This window comes from Octopus sinensis, linkage group LG9 (assembly GCF_006345805.1).
Source record: "Octopus sinensis linkage group LG9, ASM634580v1, whole genome shotgun sequence".
Classification (NCBI taxonomy): Eukaryota; Metazoa; Mollusca; class Cephalopoda; order Octopoda; family Octopodidae; genus Octopus; species Octopus sinensis.
Genome location: NC_043005.1, coordinates 10735084 through 10756506, shown reverse-complemented (window position 1 = coordinate 10756506; position 21423 = coordinate 10735084). Strand labels below are relative to the sequence as shown.

Below are 21423 nucleotides of genomic sequence, written 5' to 3'. Positions count from 1 at the left end.
CTTCAATAGCTTTCAACTAAACATATCCAGAAAAACTGGATGTAAAAAAAATTGTCATGGGACAAGAAAAATACAAAACTTCTTCGAAGGTCAGTAACTCTTAGATACAAGCAGTGGGTTATTTCCCCTTCGCTCATTATAACGAATATTTTATATTGAATTGAATAGGTGTACTTATGGAAATTGATACAATGTTTGTATGTTCTATCTCGATTTTTTTATAAATGCTTTGTTGCTATCCAGCATCTCCAAAATTAACGCCTGAGATGGAAAAGGATGAATAATTTGCATCTACTGATTGTTCCTCAAAAGAATGCATAACACCTTTAACCCTTTTGTTACCAACCCGGCTGAAACCGGTTCTGGCTCTGTAGTACAAATGTTTTGTTTTCATAAGTATTGAATTAAAATCTTCCACCAAACCTTAGTCACAATTTATGTTCCTAACACTAGCTTAATGATAACGAAGTTATTTTACTAAATTCTTTGTTATATTTAAAATTAATTGAAAGAAACACAGATAGTCTTAACAGAAATACAGTAACAAAAGGGTTAAACCCAGGAAAACATAAAGCTTAAAATGAGTACAAAATACACACATATATATATACATACATACGTATATGTAGGCGCACACACACACACACACACTTCTGTTTCTCTCATTTAAATATGAGAAAGCCTTTAGCTTGAACTATATAATTAAGTAAATTCATTCTTTCTCTTTTACACTTCAAGACTGCAGAAGGAATGTATTTACATTACTGTACAATAGATTATCACATCGAAAGGCTTTCTAAAATTTTAATTTATTTCAATATTTCTCATTCATATTTTTGTTTATAAAAGAAACAAAACAACCGAATGAACGTGCTTATGTAGATACACATATGATAAATTTTGTGAAAGATGTAGAGAAGTAGTACACAAGCTAATTAGTCAATCATGTAATACAGGTAGATGATATACCCATTATCTGACAGCTGTATTATCAGCTACTATAAAAGCAAAGGTGATGCTCTAGAAAGAACCTTGGTCTATCAAACTGGTAGACCAAGTTATAAAAATAACAGAAAATTACATAGCACACCAGATTCGGAAGACAATCAGCTTAGATTAGATGCAGCTTGAGGGGCTACTGATGTTTTTCTACCTAGTGAGACAACTACAAGAGAATTATATAGTTCAGAATACATTTCTCCAAAAATCTGTTAATAAGGAGAAGGTATTTGACAAGGATACCACAAACTGTAGCCTAATGGTCTCGAAGTATTCACTGGAAATACTCGCTTATGACAGCATTGCACAATATGTACTGAGAAGCAGTCAGCCATGTGAGAACTGACAATGGGTTCGGTAAGGAATGTTGTGTGCAGGTAGGAATTCATCCAAGCTCAGTTCTCTTCTATTTATTATTGAAACTGAAGATTTTAAAACAAGCTGTCCATGGGAACTTCTATATACTGGTGGTCTAGTACTCATCAGGGATATTGTGAGAGATAAGAAAACCATCCGAACGCGGCCGTAGCCAGTACTGCATCGACTGGCCTCCGTGCTGGTGGCACGCAACAAACACCATCCGTCCGTGGCCGTTTGCCAGCTCTGTCTGGCACCTGTGCGGGTGGCACATAAAAAGCACCCACTACACTCACGGAGTGGTTGGCGTTAGGAAGGGCATCCAGCTTTAGAAACGCTGCCAGATCTGACTGGCCTGGTGCAGCCTTCGGGCTTCCCAGACCCCCAGTTGAACCATCCAACCCATGCTAGCATGGAAAGCGGACGTTAAACAATGATGATGATGATGATACAAGAAATTTTAGAAGAAGCATAACCTAGAATTAAGAGGTATGAGGGTAGGACAGGACCACCAGGGAAATAGCCATGCATAATATACAGAAGAAAAAAGGCAGAAGTTCCATATAATGTTCTTGAAGAGGTGTGTGCATGCACAAGATGTACAAGGATTATATAGGAAGGCTGACAATGAAAATGCATTTTATATGTCACAATGCACGTAATTGATAGAGTATTAGTGAAGTCTACCCTTCCCAATACTTGAAAAGTGCCATAGATGTTGCTAGAAAATTTAGCTACCTGAGTACCCAACTCAAGGAGCATGTTTTCAAAGTACAGTGGCCAAAATAAGACCAAGCTGGATAAAACTCGGTGAACCATTACATCATCTAACAAAAAGATTCCCTATCATGTAACACTGCATGTCAGTAACATGTAGGTACAGAATGCAGAGGGTTTTTCAAAAGTGGGAGAGAAATAAAAACAAGCTTGGTCAGATGAGTATCTAACATTAGTGTGCATGAACAACGAAGCAGATGAGTTGAGAATAATCTGATGCAGTGTGCATGAGACACAAACATGTTGGTATGGATATGCAATGGTATGGATGATGACATAAAAAAAAATTACCAAGAGATCATCATCATTTAGCGTCCACTTTCCATGATAGCATGGGTTGGACGGTTCAACTGGGGTCTGTGTAGCCAGAAGGCTGCATCAGGCCCAGTCTGATCTGGCAGTGTATCTACGGCTGGATGCCCTTCCTAACGCCAACCACTCCGTGAGTGTAGTGGGTGCTTTTTACGTGCCACCCGCACAGGTGCCAGACGGAGCTGGCAAACGGCCACGGATGGATGGTGCTTTTTACGTGCCACCCGCACACGTGCCAGACGGAGCTGGCAAACGGCCACGGACGGATGGTGCTTTTAATGTGCCACCGAATAAAAACTAGTGAAGAAGACAGCAGAGGACTTAGGTAAAAATATCATAAGTGTACCCTATGTAAACTACAGACAAGGTCAAGAGAGATACAGCCAAGCTAAAAGAAAAGGTATAATTTCTATATGGCAGGAGTTGAGCAAAAAACACTTAGAGTACATGCATAAATAATTCTCTTAAAATGCCCAGAAGGCTCCTTAGAAGTAGTCGATAGCATAGTTTTATGTACATGGCCTAATTAACAACAGGGTGGGTGTCCTGAAAATATAGTGGCAAATAATAGCTAGAATTGGAAGGGGTTGAAACAAGTTCAGAGTGCTATTACTTCTGCATGTGACAAATAACATATCTTTTAGAATAAAGAGTAGAGTGAGTGATATCTTTATATATGAAGTGTGATGTTGTACGTCAGTGAGATGTGGGTTATGAGTATAGAGGATTGCTGAAGACCAGAAATAAATAAAGTGAGCATGTGTTGTTGGTTGTATGACATTACTGTGAATGAATGACAAAATACAAATGGAGCTAAAAAATCAGATGTAGTGTGCAAGAGAGAAGACTGCACATGTGATGTAATATGGATGACAACAGCTGTATAAAGAAGTGTTAAGGGCTGACAGAACCTGAAGAAAGGAGATTTTGAGGTAGGCAGATGACAAAGTAGTGGAGATTGCAATACTGGAGAAGACATAACCACCTGGACTGCATGACAAATGTATTGATAATGATGAAGTAATGGTGGATCCTGAGATGTATAATTAATATCTATACTCAGGTCTTTCCCTATTTTATACCCAAGTATTCACCTTCAGCCCCTATTGTCTATTTCATCCAAATCCTGCCTATATATCACTCACCACATTTCCTTTTCACTATACCATACTACTTATGTAATGAGAAAGAACACAAAGAAAAAGCTGGTCCAAACCTCTATTCTACCCTCCTATCAATTTTTATCTCCCTGAATAATAAGAAATTAGATCCACCATGGTGGTAGCTTAATGATGTGTGCCTTATATGGCATTTGAATATATTATGAGATTGACCGTGGAAGGAAACCAGGTGCATTTCTGAAAAGCAATCAACAAAGGTCCACCAAGAGACTCCCCAACTTCTTTTTCTTCACATCAAAAGCATAGAAATTATGGTTGTGATGTTTCTGCTTCCTGTCCTAAGACTCTTCTCCTTCTCTGCAAGAGTAACATCCTCAGAATGATCTTTGTAACATGACTTATGAGACTAATCATGTGATGTTGTTCACACTCCCCACTTCTCATTTCTTTGGAGTGCAATAAAAATGGATTTACTCGGATCTTCTGGAAATTTTCCCTTATCATAGATCTTATTTATTACATTTGTCAGTTTTCTAATTCTATATTCTTCTAATGCTTTTATCATCTCAATGACAATTCTATCTGGCCCGGCAGATTTGTTTTTCCTCACCATTTTGATGATGACAGGATCTTTGGACCCTCCTTAGAGTCAGGAAAACTAAACAACATTACACTCACATTATGGTATAAATCTCCTATATACTCAGTCTATCAATATCGATCTTCTCAACCAGTATGGTCCTAATCTTTGCTCTGATACACCCAGAGTTTGAGCATCCTGACTTTCTACCACAGATCTCATTTATCTCCTAATTTACTTTGTATCCTACCAGAAACTGCCTTTCAATTTCTTCACACTGTATAATAATGAAGTCAAACCAAGTAATAAGAAAGCATTTAATTACTATTGGTTTCAGATTACTGTGCAACAGAAAATAGGAAATTAATGTGAAATGGTTATATTAAATGCTTTCAAAATATATACCTATTTATACATATATATGTACAGATAGGCCAAAGCCAGTGCTGGGCCGAAGCCAGTGCTGCCTCGACTGGCTTCCGTGCCAGTGGCACGTAAAAAGCACCAATCCGACCATGGCCGTTGCCAGCCTCGCCTGGCACCTGTGCGGGTGGCACGTAAAAAGCACCCACTACACTCACGGAGTGGTTGGCGTTAGGAAGGGCATCCAGCTGTAGAAACATTGCCAGAAAAGACTGGAGCCTGGTACAGCCTTCTGGCTTCCCAGATCCCCGGTCGAACCATCCAACCCATGCTAGCATGGAGAATGGACGTTAAACGATGATGATGATGATGAAGATGATATATACGCATATTTAAATACATTCATCCACACACATTTAAATACCTCTCCACGATATGTGTATAGGACATATATATATATATATATATATATGTACGTATGTACATATACATGCTTACACATACACATATAACATGTAAGAGTAAAATGCTCTAAACTATACGCAGCATGAAAAGATGTAAAAAGATATGTAAACAATTTCGAACCTTTATGATGTTCACCAGAAACTGATACACAAGATACAGAGAAATTATGTGTAGTATCCCAATTCTATAACTAAGTACTGCACAAGAATTGTGCCTTCCATACTAGGTAGGAATTTTACAATTAAATAGGTAAAACAAAGATAAATTTACAGCTAGTAATTCAAGTTCTGAAGTAAGTACTGTTTCATGGACAAACTGAAAGAGGTTGAATAATGTGTAGTTTAGAAGAAAAAGCCGGACTAGACTATTTTATGTGCAACTCTATTGTCTCCCGAGACAAAAAGGATGCTAACAAAAGAAGAAACAGCATCAAGGCTGAGGTAAGGTAAGAACTTGTACCTATGCAATTAGTAATAAAGCAAGGTTGTTAAGTCACTTCTGAGAGAATAAATCTTAACGGAAACTAATATTTATCCTGAACAATTGAAATATAGATTTGTAACTAACTTATGAATAGTAAAAATCTTCAGAGATATAGACTTGGTGACAGTACAAAGTAAGGAATTACAAACACACAAGCCAAAACTAAAAAAATCCTCCCCAACCCCAATTTTTCCCAATAGGAATTTTAAGATTAAATTAAATTAGGAATTATTAGATCAGCAACGAATTGCGTTCATATTAGAACAGTCTTAATATGCAAAACCCAAAATGTAACTTTAATAAATGACATTCTAAAGATGAAGATTCAAGTAAAAAAAAAAAAAATGAACAAAACAAATTAAAATAATAATAATAATAATAACAATAATAATAATAATAATAATAATAATAATAATAATAACAATAACAATAATGATAATAATGATAATAGTGATAATAATAATAATAATAATAATAATAATAATATATAAATATCCTTAATAATACACAGCTTCATTGTAAAATATTTATTTTGGCAATAAACAGGTTTTGAAAATTGCCTGCATAAGATTTTAATTGGAAAGTTGTTTAGTGTTTGTTATCTCAGTTTGACAAGTTCTTGAAGTAAGGCAATTGAAGCAGTAACATTGTTGAAGAGTAATGGAATACAGATTAATGAATGTTTTTAAAAAACAATACAATATTCTATCATTTTGTTCAACAAAACAGAAAGAATATAAAATAAACAGGGTTTCAATCTGCTGGTTGTTATATGAATGAGTTTATTAAAAACAGCTAACTTTGATACGAAGGTTAGGCTCTTAACAGAGGCCAAGCTCACTTTTAGAATATTAATTAAAAAGCCGATGTTTACCACTTAACAACTATTACACATTAGAGGAAAGAAAAATTGCAAAGATAAATAAAAAAAATAAAAAATAAAAAGTAGAATTAGAGGAAGCTAGTATGGGCATTTAGCAAAATACAGTTGATAAAATTTATAAAATAACAGAAGTTTGTGTGTTGTTTAAAAGATGCAGGCTCTGACGTTTCGGGCAGTGCCTTGAACAGCATTTTTCAGCTCAAACCTGCCTTTTCCTCAGTGAACAAACATAACTTATTTTACAAATTTTGTTAAACATTTCAGCTAACTATGCTTGATGAAGGATTTTCTGATAATGCAGAAAACAAAAAAGGGAAGACAAAACAATTAATTTATGGGAGAAAACAATAAAAAAAAAATACCCCTATTTTAATTTATATTTGAAGACAGTGATTGAAGTGATAATACATTCGAAGTAAATTAAATTTTCTATAATATAATTCTAGAGAAAGATTAAAATTTTTGAAATATGATAATGGTTTCAAATTTTGGCACAAGGGCGATGATTTTGGGAAAGGGGTTATGTAGATTATATCAACCCCAGTGTTCAACTGGTACTTATTTTATCAACTCTAAAAGGATGAAAAGCAAAAGTCAACCTTGGCAGAATTTGAATTTAGAATGTAGCAACAAACAGAAATGATGAGGATTTTTGTTTTTTTTTATAAACTGAAGATACATCAATCCACAACACTATATGCCTGGTATTTTGCCACATCAACTCTGCAAAGTTGATGTGACAGAATCAATAGAAGTAACGGTTTCGTACCACTTCAAAATGTAGAGGAGTAAGAACCAAATATCATATGAAAGTATAGTCCCAACACAGCCACCAATTTTAAGTGGAACAAACCCATTTTGCAAGAAAAAAAGGTACACTAGGCACAGGAGTGGCTGTGTGGTAAGTTGCTTGCTAACCAACCACATGGTTCCGGGTTCAGTCCCACTGCGTGGCATCTTGGGCAAGTGTCTTCTGCTATGGCCCCGGGCCGACCAATGCCTTGTGAATGGATTTGGTAGACGGAAACTGAAAGAAGCCCGTCGTATATATATATATGTATATATGTGTGTGTGTGTTTGTGTGTCTGTGTTTGTCTCCCCAACATCCCTTGACAACCGATGCTGGTGTGTTTATGTCCCCGTTACTTAGCGGTTCGGCAAAAGAGACCGATAGAATAAGTACTGGGCTTACAAAAGAATAAGTCCCGGGGTCGAGTTGCTCGACTAAAGGCAGTGCTCCAGCATGGCCGCAGTCAAATGACTGAAACAAGTAAAAGAGTAAAAGAGAGTAGCTTAGTAATAGTAATAACAATTTCTTACATAGGCACAAGGCTAGAAATTTGGCAGAAGAAGCATTACTTTATCTTATCAATCTAAAAAGATTAAACATCAAAGTTGACCTTGAAAAGATTTGAATTCAGAATGTAAAAAACAGGAAGAAATACCAAAAACCATTTTGTCTGAAGTTATTAATAATCCTGCCAAATAATAATTATCAGTTTTGTAATGCTAATAATAACTATTTTTCCATACCTAGATGTTCTAACCAAAATTTGTGGTACAATAGTCAATAGTAATTTTATTTATGACAGTAGGAAAGGAGTTAACACACAATACCCTCATCTCTACATTTTAAATGGGCCACAAAAATTGTTTCTGGCCATTTACTCTTGATTTTAGTTCTTTATTCATCTGAATCCCTTCCCTACTTCTATTTCTTGCCATGATTCCATATGTCTAACTTCACTCCATCAGTATATTACTATATTTTCATTTCCCATTCTTCTAGGTTAGCCTGTTACATAACATTACATCATGATAACCACCACATCAACATGTTAAGTATAGAATATGTTCAATAACTACAATACATATAAAATGTATTCCACCAGCTATATTTTACACTTGTACCATACCACCAGCAATAATTAACACCTTTATCATATGATTCATGTAATCATAGCTACATTTCACAGCATTGTAGAAAAATACAGCTACAACCAGAGACAATACATACAAATCACCAACAACTAATAAATTTAGTGTCAATGCTGTACGAATTATCTACCACCAACTGAATTTCACAACAAAACTATGACAAGTACCAATAGCTACCTTTCATCTCAACCTATTTCTTTACTACCCACAAGGGGCTAAACACAGAGAAGACAAACAAGGACAGACAAATGGATTAAGTTGATTACATCGACCCCAGTGCTTAACTGGTACTTAATTTATCGACCCCGAAAGGATGAAAGGCAAAGTCGACCTCGGCGGAATTTGAACTCAAAACATAGCGGCAGACGAAATACCTATTTTTTTACTACCCACAAGGGGCTAAACACAGAGAAGACAAACAAAGACAGGCAAACAGATTAAGTAGATTACATCGGCCCCAGTGCTTAACTGGTACTTAATTTATCGACCCCGAAAGGATGAAAGGCAAAGTCGACCTCGGCAGAATTTGAACTCATAACGTAATGGCAGACGAAATACGGCTACGCATTTCGCCCGGCGTGCTAACGTTTCTGCCAGCTCACCACCCTTTCATCTCAACCGTTTAGCATTCTGCCAAACTAATGCTTATTAATTTACATTGTTTTAAATTAAACATGAACATCTCATAGATTCAAGATCTTGATGATGTGATTGCCTATCTTTAGAATGACATTGTTGGGTAGGTGTGAGAGGCTGGATCTGGTCAGTTTGAACAAAAAAGCATGTAGGATATTTGGGCTGGATATGGCTGGTTTAAATGCTAAAGGGTTAATGTATATAACACATTACCATTGCTGCTTTACAATTATAATATATGACATACCTATCACCACCAATACTTCACAAAGTCACATTTTACACCTATAGTAAATGACTACCTGGCATATTTCACACATGTATATATTATATGATAAAATATTAGTCACGAGCAGTATCGCCCAGCGTTGCTCGGGTTTGTAAGGGAAATAACTATATAAGCATTTTTAGAGATGTAAAGTATAATAGCCATCTCAATATGGCTAACCACAAAGGGGGGTGTTACTGTAGCTTTTTACGTTCTGAGATTTAATAATACATTTTTAGAGAGTTACTTCCCTTATATATGCCAAAAATGCATTAAAAATGGGAAAAATTGATGGTAAACTTTTTTTAAAATCGTAAACTCATCGTAGACGCGCACTAATACCCAGAAGGGCTCGATATGAATCATGACTATAAGATACCCGGTTTTGGTTAAACTGCACCGCAAAATGTGGGAGTAGTTAGGAATCTAAATCGTAGGAGACAGACACACAACTTCACTTTTATATATAAAGATGACATACCTATCACCACCAATACTTCACAAAGCCACATTTTATACCTATAGTAAATGACTACCTGGCATATTTCACACATGTATATATTATATGATAAAATATTATTAGTCATATTCCACAACCCTGAAGGATGCAGATAGGCTGGTACAGGCCCAACCAGCAATGGAAAGCAATGGCAGGCCTGGTTGGTTCTACACATGATCACACATCTGGGACTACTATCATCACATACATGGCTTCACTCCAGATAAAGGGTAAAGTATAAGAGGAGGGGCAAGAATAAGTGTGTAGCTATAGAGTAGCTACCAGAGTGGAACTGGAAAGAGATAAAATGGTGTCTTTGAAGTGTGAGAGAGGACCCTCAAAATATTAAGTGAGCAGAATTGAGGGGCCACATGAAAGCAGGGTTTGTGGGTAGGTCAAAGCTACAAGAGTATATGGGTGAGTGAGAGATTAGACATGGGAAATGAGTCACATGGTTTATAAAATAAGCAAGGGTTGAGGGGATAATACACAGGGTGACAGCTATAGCAACTGAGGAGGGTTGAGAGGTGAATATAGTGAATGGCAGACATGAGGTTGGGGTGTAGCCAATGACACATGAGCTGAGGCAAGGAAGCTGAAAAGAGATGACTAACAGAGGAAGAATGAGAGAGAGTCTTTCAGAGAGAAAGATAGATAGTCAGATAATGTGTGTTTGGGTAGGTTGTAAGAGTGTAAGATGGTAGAGAGTGAAAGATCTACAGTGTAGGAAAGTAAAGATAATTTTGTGACTCAGGAGAGTAATCAATGTAAAATGTTGGTGGAGAGGACAGTATTAACGATGAAATGTTTCCATGAATTGAGAATTGTAAGTGGTAGCAGAACAGTAAGTAAAGTGTCCTGTTCTCATATAATTACAATAACAGAATGCTGCAGTGAGAGATATTGAGTGATAGTGATATTCTGAGGAAGGAATTAGACAACAAGTTTAATCTTTATATCTTTATATATAAAAGTGAGGTTGTGTGCTGTCTGTCTCCTACAATTTAGATTCCTAACTACTCCCACATTTTGCGGTGCAGTTTAACCAAAAGCGGGTATCTTATAGTCGTGATTCATATCGAGCCCTTCTGGATATTAGCGCGCGTCTACGATTTAAAAAAAAATTTACCATCAATTTTTCCCATTTTTAATGCATTTTTGGCATATATAAGGGAAGTAACTCTCTAAAAATTTATTATTAAAACTCAGAACGTAAAAAGCTACAGTACCCCCCCCCCCTTTGTGGTTAACCATACTGAGATGGCTATTATACTTTACGTCTCTAAAATTGCTTATATAGTTATTTCCCTTACAAACCCGAGCAACGCCGGGCGATACTGCTAGTTGTTTATATATCAGTTTCACCAACATGGGCAGGTCTTATGAAGAACTGAATATCACCAGTCATTTTGGTCTTTTATCAGCTCCTTCAAGTGGTTCAAGGTCTCAGAGATCAGCCTTCATGACATCATCTCATGTCTTCTGGGATCTCCTTCTTCTGCAAACTCCATCCATATGAAGTGATCAGCACTTTTTGTGTGGCTGTCCTCACCTACATATGTCCATACTGCTGCACTATTCTTCCTTACACATTACAAACCAACCGAATCAACCCCAGTACTACATTTTCTTCAACTTCGCACACATTCTATCAGGTCTTTTTGCTGAATCACAATGTAAACATAACTACACAGCTTATCAAGCAATTGTGGGGGATAAACACAGACACACACACACACATATCATCATTTAACTGTTTTCCATGCTGGCACAGGTGGTAGGATGGTTTGGCAGGAAGAGGCAAGTCAGATGATTACACCAAGCTCTGCTGTTTGTTTTGGCATGGTTTCTACAGTTGGATGCCCTTCCTAATGCCAACCAATTTACAGAGTGTACAGGGTGCTTTTTTATGTGGCACCAGTATTAGTGCGGTCCCCAAGCAACTTGCAGGACAAGACCCCCTCAACTGAGAGGAGCAGTATTGAGGGACAGAATTAGGTCTAGCATTAAAAGAGAAACATGGCTTCCTCAGAAGGAAAGTAAAGAGATGAGAGAAAGATGCTGAAGATGTAACAGACAATCGGCAAGAGCCATACACTCAAGTTACAAGATATATATATAGTGAAGTGGACTGTAATTGGAGAGAGTGGGTAAGTAGATCTATTCGCAAGCTTTTGAAAGGAAATTATGGGGAGGGATGTCATAGGCATGTTTTACTTTCTTAGGCAGGCGGCTTCTTTCAGTTCCTATTTCTTTACAACCTACAAGGGGCTAAACACAGAGGGGACAAACAAGGACAGACAGACAGATCAAGTCGATTATATCAACCCCAGTGCATGACTGGTACTTATTTAATCGACCCCGAAAGGATGAAAGGAAAGTCGACCTCGGTGGAATTTGAACTCAGAATGTTGCGGCAGACGAAATACTGCTAAGCATTTTGCCCGGCGTGCTAACGATTCTGCCAGCTCACCGCCTTTCTTTCAGTTTCCGTCTACCAAATCCACTTACAAGGTCATCCTGAGACAATAGTAACAGACCAAAGTGTCTTTTAGTGGGACTTAACCTGGAACCAAGCATATGCCAGCAAGTATATACACATACACACACGCATGATCATCATCCTCAAAATATCAATAGCAATGTTATTCATATTAACCCAAGTATACGATTTAGTCTTGTAATATTTCATGTCACTATCGATCAAAAGACCATGATACTATAAATGGTAAGAAGCATGCAACACTAGTTTTCACCATCAAATACATTTAATACAACCATAAATATAGACATGCATACACCTCCAACTAGCTTCTATAGTTTCCAGACAAATTCCGTTTGCAAGGCAATGGGCGCTGCAATGAAACTGTATTACGAACCACAGGTTTGCAGTGTGGACTTCTGAACAACACAGTCATGCACCTACCTTGAGATTTATATATAATACTAGCAGTATTGCCCGGCGTTGCTCGGGTTTGTAAGGGAAATAACTATATAAGCATTTTTAGAGATGTAAAGTATAATAGCCATCTCAATATGGCTAACCACAAAGGATGGGGTTACTGTAGCTTTTTACGTTCTGAGATTTAATAAATTTTTAGAGAGTTACTTCCCTTATATATGCCAAAAATGCATTAAAAATGGGAAAAATTGATGGTAAATTTTTTTTTAAATCGTAGACTCATCGTAGACGCGCGCTAATACCCAGAAGGCCTCGATATGAATCACGACTATAAGATACCCGGTTTTGGTTAAACTGCACCGCAAAATGTGGGAGTAGTTAGGAATCTAAATCGTAGGAGACAGACAGCACACAACCTCTCTTTTATATATAAAGATATGATTTAAAAAGGAAAATTCCTACTTGTAAAGTTGGGATTTATATTTATTTTGTCATTAACTGTTTCTAACCCTAGTAGCTTTTGTAGATTTGCAATTGGGATTCTGCTGATACAACTTGGTAGTTGCAAGCTATTCAAGAAATCATTCCTATTTTACAGGTTATTCCTTTTTCATTTTTGAATTAAATAACACAATTTATCATCAATCATATTTAAGAATAATACAATATTAAAATGTAAAGTATAGAAGCCAACTTAATATGGCTAACCACATAGGGGAGGGGGTGTTACTGTAGCTATACAGCCCCAGCTACAGTAACAACCCCTCCCCTATGTGGTTAGCCATATTAAGATGGCTTCTATACTTTACATTATCGAGCGATTACTGTTTCAATCTCATTCTGAGATTTAATAATGCACAATATTAAAACATCTTCATCAAAACTTCAAATTTTTTTCATTCTTTTTTTTCATTTAAATCAAATAAATTATTTCAATTCCATACAAATTTCATATTTAATTAAATTACATAGGATACAAATGACCATTTATAATTAAATGGAATTAATATAAGGAAACATGAAGAGGTTTATGCCAATAAATAGGGGTGAAAAAGTGAATTTACATGAAATGTACATATGTATATATATATATATATATATATATATATATATATATATATATAGATATGAAAGTGAAAACAAGTGCAGGCAAGTATAATTGGTAGGATGTACCAAATTTTCACAAGTTCTTTTAGGTGCCAACATAATCAAAAACCAGAAGGTACATAATCTTGGCCCCACACCTATTTTTCAAACACATCTGAGATACAACAGCTGAGAGGAAAGAGGGTTACACTATGACCCCACTGGTATTCAATTCAGGTCACAACAAATGGAGTAACATAAAATGTGTATCATACAAATATATATTCAAATATGTATACATATGTATGACTGTGCATATATATATATGCAAACATATATATACACCCACATATATGAATATCATCATTAATGTCTGCCCTCCATGCTGCCATGGGTGGGACTATACATTTATACACATATATGCATATGCACACTTACACACACACACACATATATATATATATATATATATATATATATATGCATATACATAATACATATGCATACACACACACACACTCACATATATTTATATACTGCTACCTCATATAATGTTTATTTTCCAAAGCTACTATGAATTGGACAGGTAGGTTATTGAGATAAGCTTTTACAGCTAGATGCAATTTCTCTTGCTACTCTTTACCTGTTTTACAAGTGAGGGATATATTAGTGCACTGAACAACTGGTCAGATAAACATTCAATTTTTGTTTGAATAAAACTAAGGGCCATCAACATTAATGCAGATTCACATGTAAGATGCATTATAAAATCATATGTATAGGTGTGTGTTTTAATGTATATACCTATTTGTGGAGGCGCAATGGCCCAGTGGTTAGGGCAGCGGACTCGCGGTCATAGGATCGCGGTTTCGATAGCCAGACCGGGCGTTGTGAGTGTTTATTGAGCGAAAACACCTAAAAAAAGCTCCACGAGGCTCTGGCAGGGGATGGTGGTGATCCCTGCTGTACTCTTTCACCACAACTTTCTCTCACTCTTACTTCCTGTTTCTGTTGTGCTTGTATTTCAAAGGGCCGGCCTTGTCACTCTCTGTGTCACGCTGAATATCCCCGAGAACTACGTTAAGGGTGCACGTGTCTGTGGAGTGCTCAGCCACTTACACGTTAATTTCACGAGCAGGCTGTTCCATTGATTCGGATCAACCGGAACCCTCATCGTCGTAACCGACGGAGTGCTTCCAAAAAAAAAAAATACCTATTTAGTGTTCACTGTCAGAAAAAAAGAGGAGTATTTCTGGGTGCACAGAATCTTCAGAAAAGTTATGACTCTGAAAGGTTTCACCTGAAGATTGCAGTGGCATGAAACTCAAGGTGCAAAACAAACTCCCAGCTTCATGTTTTAACTTTTAAAAAAAATGTATATCTTTATATATAAAAGTGAAGTTGTGTGTCTGCCTCCTACGATTTAGATTCCTAACTACTCCCACATTTTGCGGTGCAGTGTAACCAAAAGTGGGTATCTTATAGTCGTGATTCATATTGAGCCCTTCTGGGTATTAGCGCGCGTCTACGATGAGTCTACGATTTAAAAAAAAATTTACCATAATTTTTTCCCATTTTTAATGCATTTTTTTTGCTATTATATAAGGGAAGTAACTCTCTAAAAATGTATTATTAAATCTCAGAACGTAAAAAGCTACAGTAACACCCCCGCTTTGTGGTTAGCCATATTGAGATGGCTATTATACTTTACATCTCTAAAAGTGCTTATATAGTTATTTCCCTTACAAACCCAAGCAACGCCGGGCAATACTGCTAGTATACTTATATATACATACACACACACACACATACATGAACACAGGTAGGGCAGTGCTGTTGAAGAGACTGATAGATATGGCCTTCTTCAGTTTAGTTTTTAATGAGGTAAATGCCATCCATCCTGCTTTTTTTCTCCCTGAGATTCAGCATAATTATTGTTGCATGCCCTAATTAGGCATATTCCAATACCTCCTCAATTTTATCACTCCCCACTTCTATTTGGCCTTCAGACTGCATGTATTTTGTTTCCAAGTGATTCACTTTAAGGTCTACTATGAAGAGAGAACATTAATTGGCTCTGGTGCAAAGGGTCGTGGAACGATCCATATTTGGAATATCACTTAGAAGGCATATCTGAAATGAGGTAATTTGGGAATGGAGTAGACTGAATGGACATGGTCATAGAATACCAAAAGCATAAGTTCAGCTAGGCTGAACATATAGCAAGGGTCACAGACAACAGGTGTACCCATGCAGTTGCCAAGTGGTATCCAAGAGATGCCATATAAAAGGTGGTGAGCTGGCAGAAACGTTAGCGTGCCGGGCGAAATGCTTAGCGGTATTTCGTCTGGCGCAACGTTGTGATTCAAATTCCGCTGAGGTCGACTTTGCCTTTCATCCTTTTGGGGTCGATAAATTAAGTACCAGTTACGCACTGGGGTCGATGTAATCGACTTAATACCTATGTCTGTCCTTGTTTGTCCCCTCTATGTTTGTGGGTAATAAAGAAATGGGTATCCAAGAGATCAGAAAAAGCCATTCAGAAGCCTTCCAAGACAATGTAATTAAATGATTTCAGCCAAGATGGAAAAAAGGGCACAACCAAGGAGGGATATTGTGACCAGTGATGCATAACAACATCCAATAGTTTGGCTGATACATTGATACATACATATATATATATATATACACATACACACAAGTAGTATAGTATTCAATCAGTTAAGAGAGTAAAGATATCACTATCTACACATTCAATGAAATTTGTTGCCATTGGTATTAAGATAAACAGTGAATAATTATTCACTGGTATTGCAAACAGCAACCCACCACATCCATGAGATATATTTATTATCTTTGGACAGGAGTGACTGTGTGGTATGTAGCTTGCTAAACAACCACATGGTTCTGGGTTCAGTCCCACTGCGTGGCATCTTGGGCAAGCGTCTTCTGCTATAGCCCCGGGCCAACCAATGCCTTGTGAGTGGATTTGGTAGACGGAAACTGAAAGAAGCCCGTCGTATATATGTATATATATATATATATATATATATATATATATATATATATATATGTATGTGTGTGTGTGTGTTTGTGTGTCTGTGTTTGTCCCCCTAGCATTGCTTGACAACCGATGCTGGTGTGTTTACATCCCCGTCACTTAGCGGTTCAGCAAAAGAGACCGATAGAATAAGTACTGGGCTTCCAAAGAATAAGTCCCGGGGTCGATTTGCTCGACTAAAGGCGGTGCTCCAGCATGGCCGCAGTCAAATGACTGAAAAGAGTAAAAGAGTAAATTCCAAAGTAAATATGCTTTTCAACAATTCATTTACATTAAGTTTCCTACGTAGATGGCTATTTTAATCTAATACTGCATTTGTTGAACTTTTACTCAGCAGGGGTGCTATTTGCAAAAACACTGCGTGGATTGTTTTCAAGTATTTTGTTTTTCTGGGAGTCCCTTTTTAAAGTAGAGGAAATAGATAAGGTTTTTTGGCTGCTATTTCTAAACTCCGGTATGTAATAAAGCAAATCTTTGCTGAACCCTAATTATAAAGTATATATATATATATATATATGTATATATATGTATATATATGTATATATATGTATATATATGTATATATATATATATAACATACATTCATATGTTGCTTCATGTCGAATGAGAAGGGTATGCCCATACATTTTACAGAGGATATTAAAGCTGATGTTTTGTGTCTCATGTTTCATGCTACTGTGAGCCATTTTGCCAGGAGATATCCGTGGTATGAAACATGAGTCATAAGACAAAATCACCACTTCCGTTTTAATTCAAAAACAATATACTATCTATGTGTGTGTGTGCGTGTGTGTATATAGACATACACATCTTCAGTCACTGGACTATAGCCATTTTTTGAAGCCTGGTACTTACTCTACTGGCCGTTTTGACTGAACCACTAAAAGTTACAGGAACGTAAACAAACAAGTAACCACTGACAAGAAGTATGAAAGATGTGTTTTGAAGAAATTTTTATTAATCAAATTTGGGGTTATGTTATTGTTCAAAATTTATTTGTGCATGTAGAACGTTGTAAAGAGGTGTGTATATTTAGGTGCATCACCTTCAGGTCATAGGATTGTTTTCGCATGACCTACAGCTGACACACCTAAATATACACACCTGTTTACAAAGTTCTACATGCATTAATAAATTTTGAACAATAAGAAAACCCCAAATTAAATCAATAAAAACTATCCACAACACTCCATCGCAACATAACCTACAACCTAGTTGCCATTCAAATGAATGCCACATACACCAGAAAAATTTCATCTCAACAGAAACTATATAAAGACAAGATTAATTTCATGCAGCAAAGTCTCAAGATGAGTTAGCTAGCCAAAACCTTGAATCACTGTCAATACTATTCTTGTTAGAGAGTAAGTATACCAAACCCAATCACAAGGTTTTGGTTGACCCATGGTTTATAGTAAAAGGCACACACCCAAGGTGTCAAACAATGGGATTGAATCTGGACCTGGGATGAGGTGCTCATGAAACATATTTAACTACATGGTCATACTTGCACCTGTACATATATACATGATATACATATATGCCCATACATTTAAAAAAATATATATCCTAATACACAGTAAAACACACACACATATGTTATATACCTGTTGTAATTTAGTCATCCATAGTCTGATATGATTATACATATGTATATATACATGCATATATGCATTTTCATATATACATACCTTTATCTACATATAGATATATGTATACATATTTATACATATATAGATAAATATACACACACATCTATATAACACGTGTGTAAATATAATAGGTACATATACAGAAAACGATGTATATATGCATATATATATATACACACACATGTATTTATACATATATATCATATACATATTTATGCATGTATGTAAATATTTATATACATGTATATATATATATATATATATATATTACATACACATATACATAACAAAAACACACACACATATTGAAAAGTTAGCATTTCAAATGAGGTAGCATAGCAGTTAACATTTCCTTAGAACTTGATGTAAATAGAAATCCAACTTTCCGTCAAATATTAAACCTTTTTGTTACCTTATTTCTATGGCAATACATGGTCTTTATTTCAATCAGTTTTGAAAATAATTAAAAATTTAATAAAATAAGCATTATTAAGCTGAATGTTTAGAACATAAATTTACAGGAAATTTTGATGGAATATTTTAATTTGGATAACTTTAAAACAAGAACTTTTTATTAAAGAAAGAGGTGAATTTTGAAGTGGTTTGATAAGAAAAGGGTTATAATTTCTATTGCAATTATCGTTTCAATAAATAACATGTTGTAAATCTAAAATCAATATACAATTGTAGTTTCAGAAATAAAAAATTTTTTAAATTATTACACTATAAATTACATAATCTTTACATGTGTTTCACCAGCGTATTCTAGTATATTAAGTGGTAATTATCAGAAGGAGTGCTACACAATGACGTGAATTTATTTGTTTCTGATGACCTGATATTATAAGGTGATTATTCAACTGTCTTTGTAACAATTGTTACATAAAACTATAAGTTGGAGAAACACATGTAAAGATTACAACATTCAGAATGCAATGCTAAAGTAATGTTGAGAACCAAATCTACAGTTACGTCCCGATCTTATGTATATACGTTATCTTGCGAATTGGGTCATTATAATAATGAAATTATTGTATACAGTGCTCAGGTGCACCACATTATGCCAATAATAAACAAAAAGACTGGTTCTCTTTCCAGTTTTTAGTATATCTCACTCTGAGAGGGTTTTATATATATGTTAAAATGTGATTTAAGGGAAACTTCTTTCTCCACAGTAACTGGAGTGAATTTGCTTGTAGAAGTTAAAATGTCACAAATGTTTTAATTACCTTAAAAGTCGTATATGTCTAATCACTGCGTGGTGCTGATAATGTAGGATATATTCATATATATATATTATATATATGCACATATACATATATGTATATATATACATACATACATATATATATATATGCACACACACACACACACATGCATATATATATATGCATGCATATATATGTACATGCATATATACATACATACACATATATACATATATATATGTCAGTCCTTGTTTGTCCCCTCTATGTTTGGCCCCTTGTGGGTAGTAAAGAAATATATATACATATATATATATATATACTCACACACATTTGTATATTCATATGTAAATATATATATATACATACATACATACATACTCACACACATTTATATATTCATATGTAAATATATGAACATATATATATATATATGTGTGTGTGTGTGTGTGTGTATATATATATATATATATATATATATATATATATACACACATGTGCATATATATTGCATATATATGTGCATATATACATATACAGATATACGTAAGTACAAGCTATGTACAGGGATGCTGTCAGTAATGTGAGAATTGCTAATGAGTATAGCAAGGAGTTTAGTGCACAAACAGGAGTCCCCTATGGATCAGTTTTTAGCCCCATCTAGTTTATCACGGTCCTTCATTAAGACTAGCTGCCCTTAGGAGCTCTCTACACTGATGACCATGTTCTTACTGCTAAATCCCTACCAGAAGTAGAGAAGAAATTTTAGGTATGGAAGCACAGATCGGAATCAAAGGGCCTTATAGTTAAGTTAGCAAAAGACCAAAGTTTTGACAAGTAGGAAAACAGGAAGATGGCTCTGCTTGATATCTAGAAGAGGTGTCAGGAGAAACTCCATAAGCTATGGATACAGTGCAAGCTATGGATACAGAAGAGGTGCATTGTATCAGTGGAAGACTAACAGTGAATGTAGTCTTTACACGTGGCAGACGTGCAAGTACATTAAGCACTAGGAATGTAGAAAAAGATAGACTTCCTCGAATGTCAGGGAAGATCCTTGGAAGTAGCAGACAGTTTCTGTTAATAAGGTGACCAAGTTAGTAGTTGGAGAGGTTGTTCTGAAAGCATAGTTGCTAGAAGTTAGGGGGAATTCAGAGAGCTACTACCTCTGTTAGTTACAAAGGGCTGCTCCTTCAGAGTGAAAGGCAGATTGTATGGTGCTTGTGTATGAAAAACTATGCTACATGGCAGTGAGACATGGGCTGCAACTACTGGGAATATGTGAAGGCTTGAAAGAAATATAGCCAGTATGCTCCACTGGAGGGGTAATTTTAGTGTGGATGTACAACAGATTGTGATTTGAGAGAAAAGCTGGGTATGCATGGCATCAGATGTGGTGTGCAAGAGAGAAGACTGGCATGTAATGCATATGAATGAAAACAACGCTGATCTCTAATAGTAGAGGGAACATGTGGAAAGGGTAGACTCAGGATGATGTAGGACAAAGCGCTGAGAAAGGATCTACAGATTTTGGGACTCACAGAGGGGATGACAGAGACTCCTGGTGGCTTGCTGTGCTTGAAAAGACACATTAACCTAAGTAAAAGCATGGTTGTCCTTGCATACAGGTTTGTTTCCTAAATCGCTATCCAGCTGAGAATTCCTTATAGTGCAGGCTCATGGGGACTGGTACCACATAAATGCACCCATGCCGGTGTTGCATAAGGTCATCCAGTAAAATCAGGTGTTGGGCATTAGGAAGGGTATCCAGCCATAGAAACCATGCCAAAGCAGACATGGATCATGGGCAGCACTCCAGTTAGCCAGCTCTTGTCA

At 36.0% G+C, this 21423-nt stretch overlaps 1 protein-coding gene and 1 long non-coding RNA gene across 15 annotated transcripts in view; one reads left to right on the top strand and one right to left on the bottom strand.

Annotated features, from left to right (window-relative positions):
* The window catches only part of LOC115215626 (tyrosine-protein phosphatase Lar), a 535158-nt gene that overhangs the window by 202725 nt on the left and 311010 nt on the right, over positions 1–21423 (bottom strand). The window contains exon 1 of one of the 10 annotated variants that reach the window (XM_036505772.1): positions 13828–13834. The exons of the other annotated variants lie outside the window; for them this stretch is intronic. The gene's annotated coding sequence lies outside the window, so the exon portion shown is untranslated. Of the gene's footprint in view, positions 1–13827; positions 13835–21423 lie in introns of those variants that run through there. 10 annotated transcript variants of the gene reach the window in all.
* The window catches only part of LOC118764770, a 226687-nt gene that overhangs the window by 41922 nt on the left and 163342 nt on the right, over positions 1–21423 (top strand). The window lies entirely within an intron of this gene.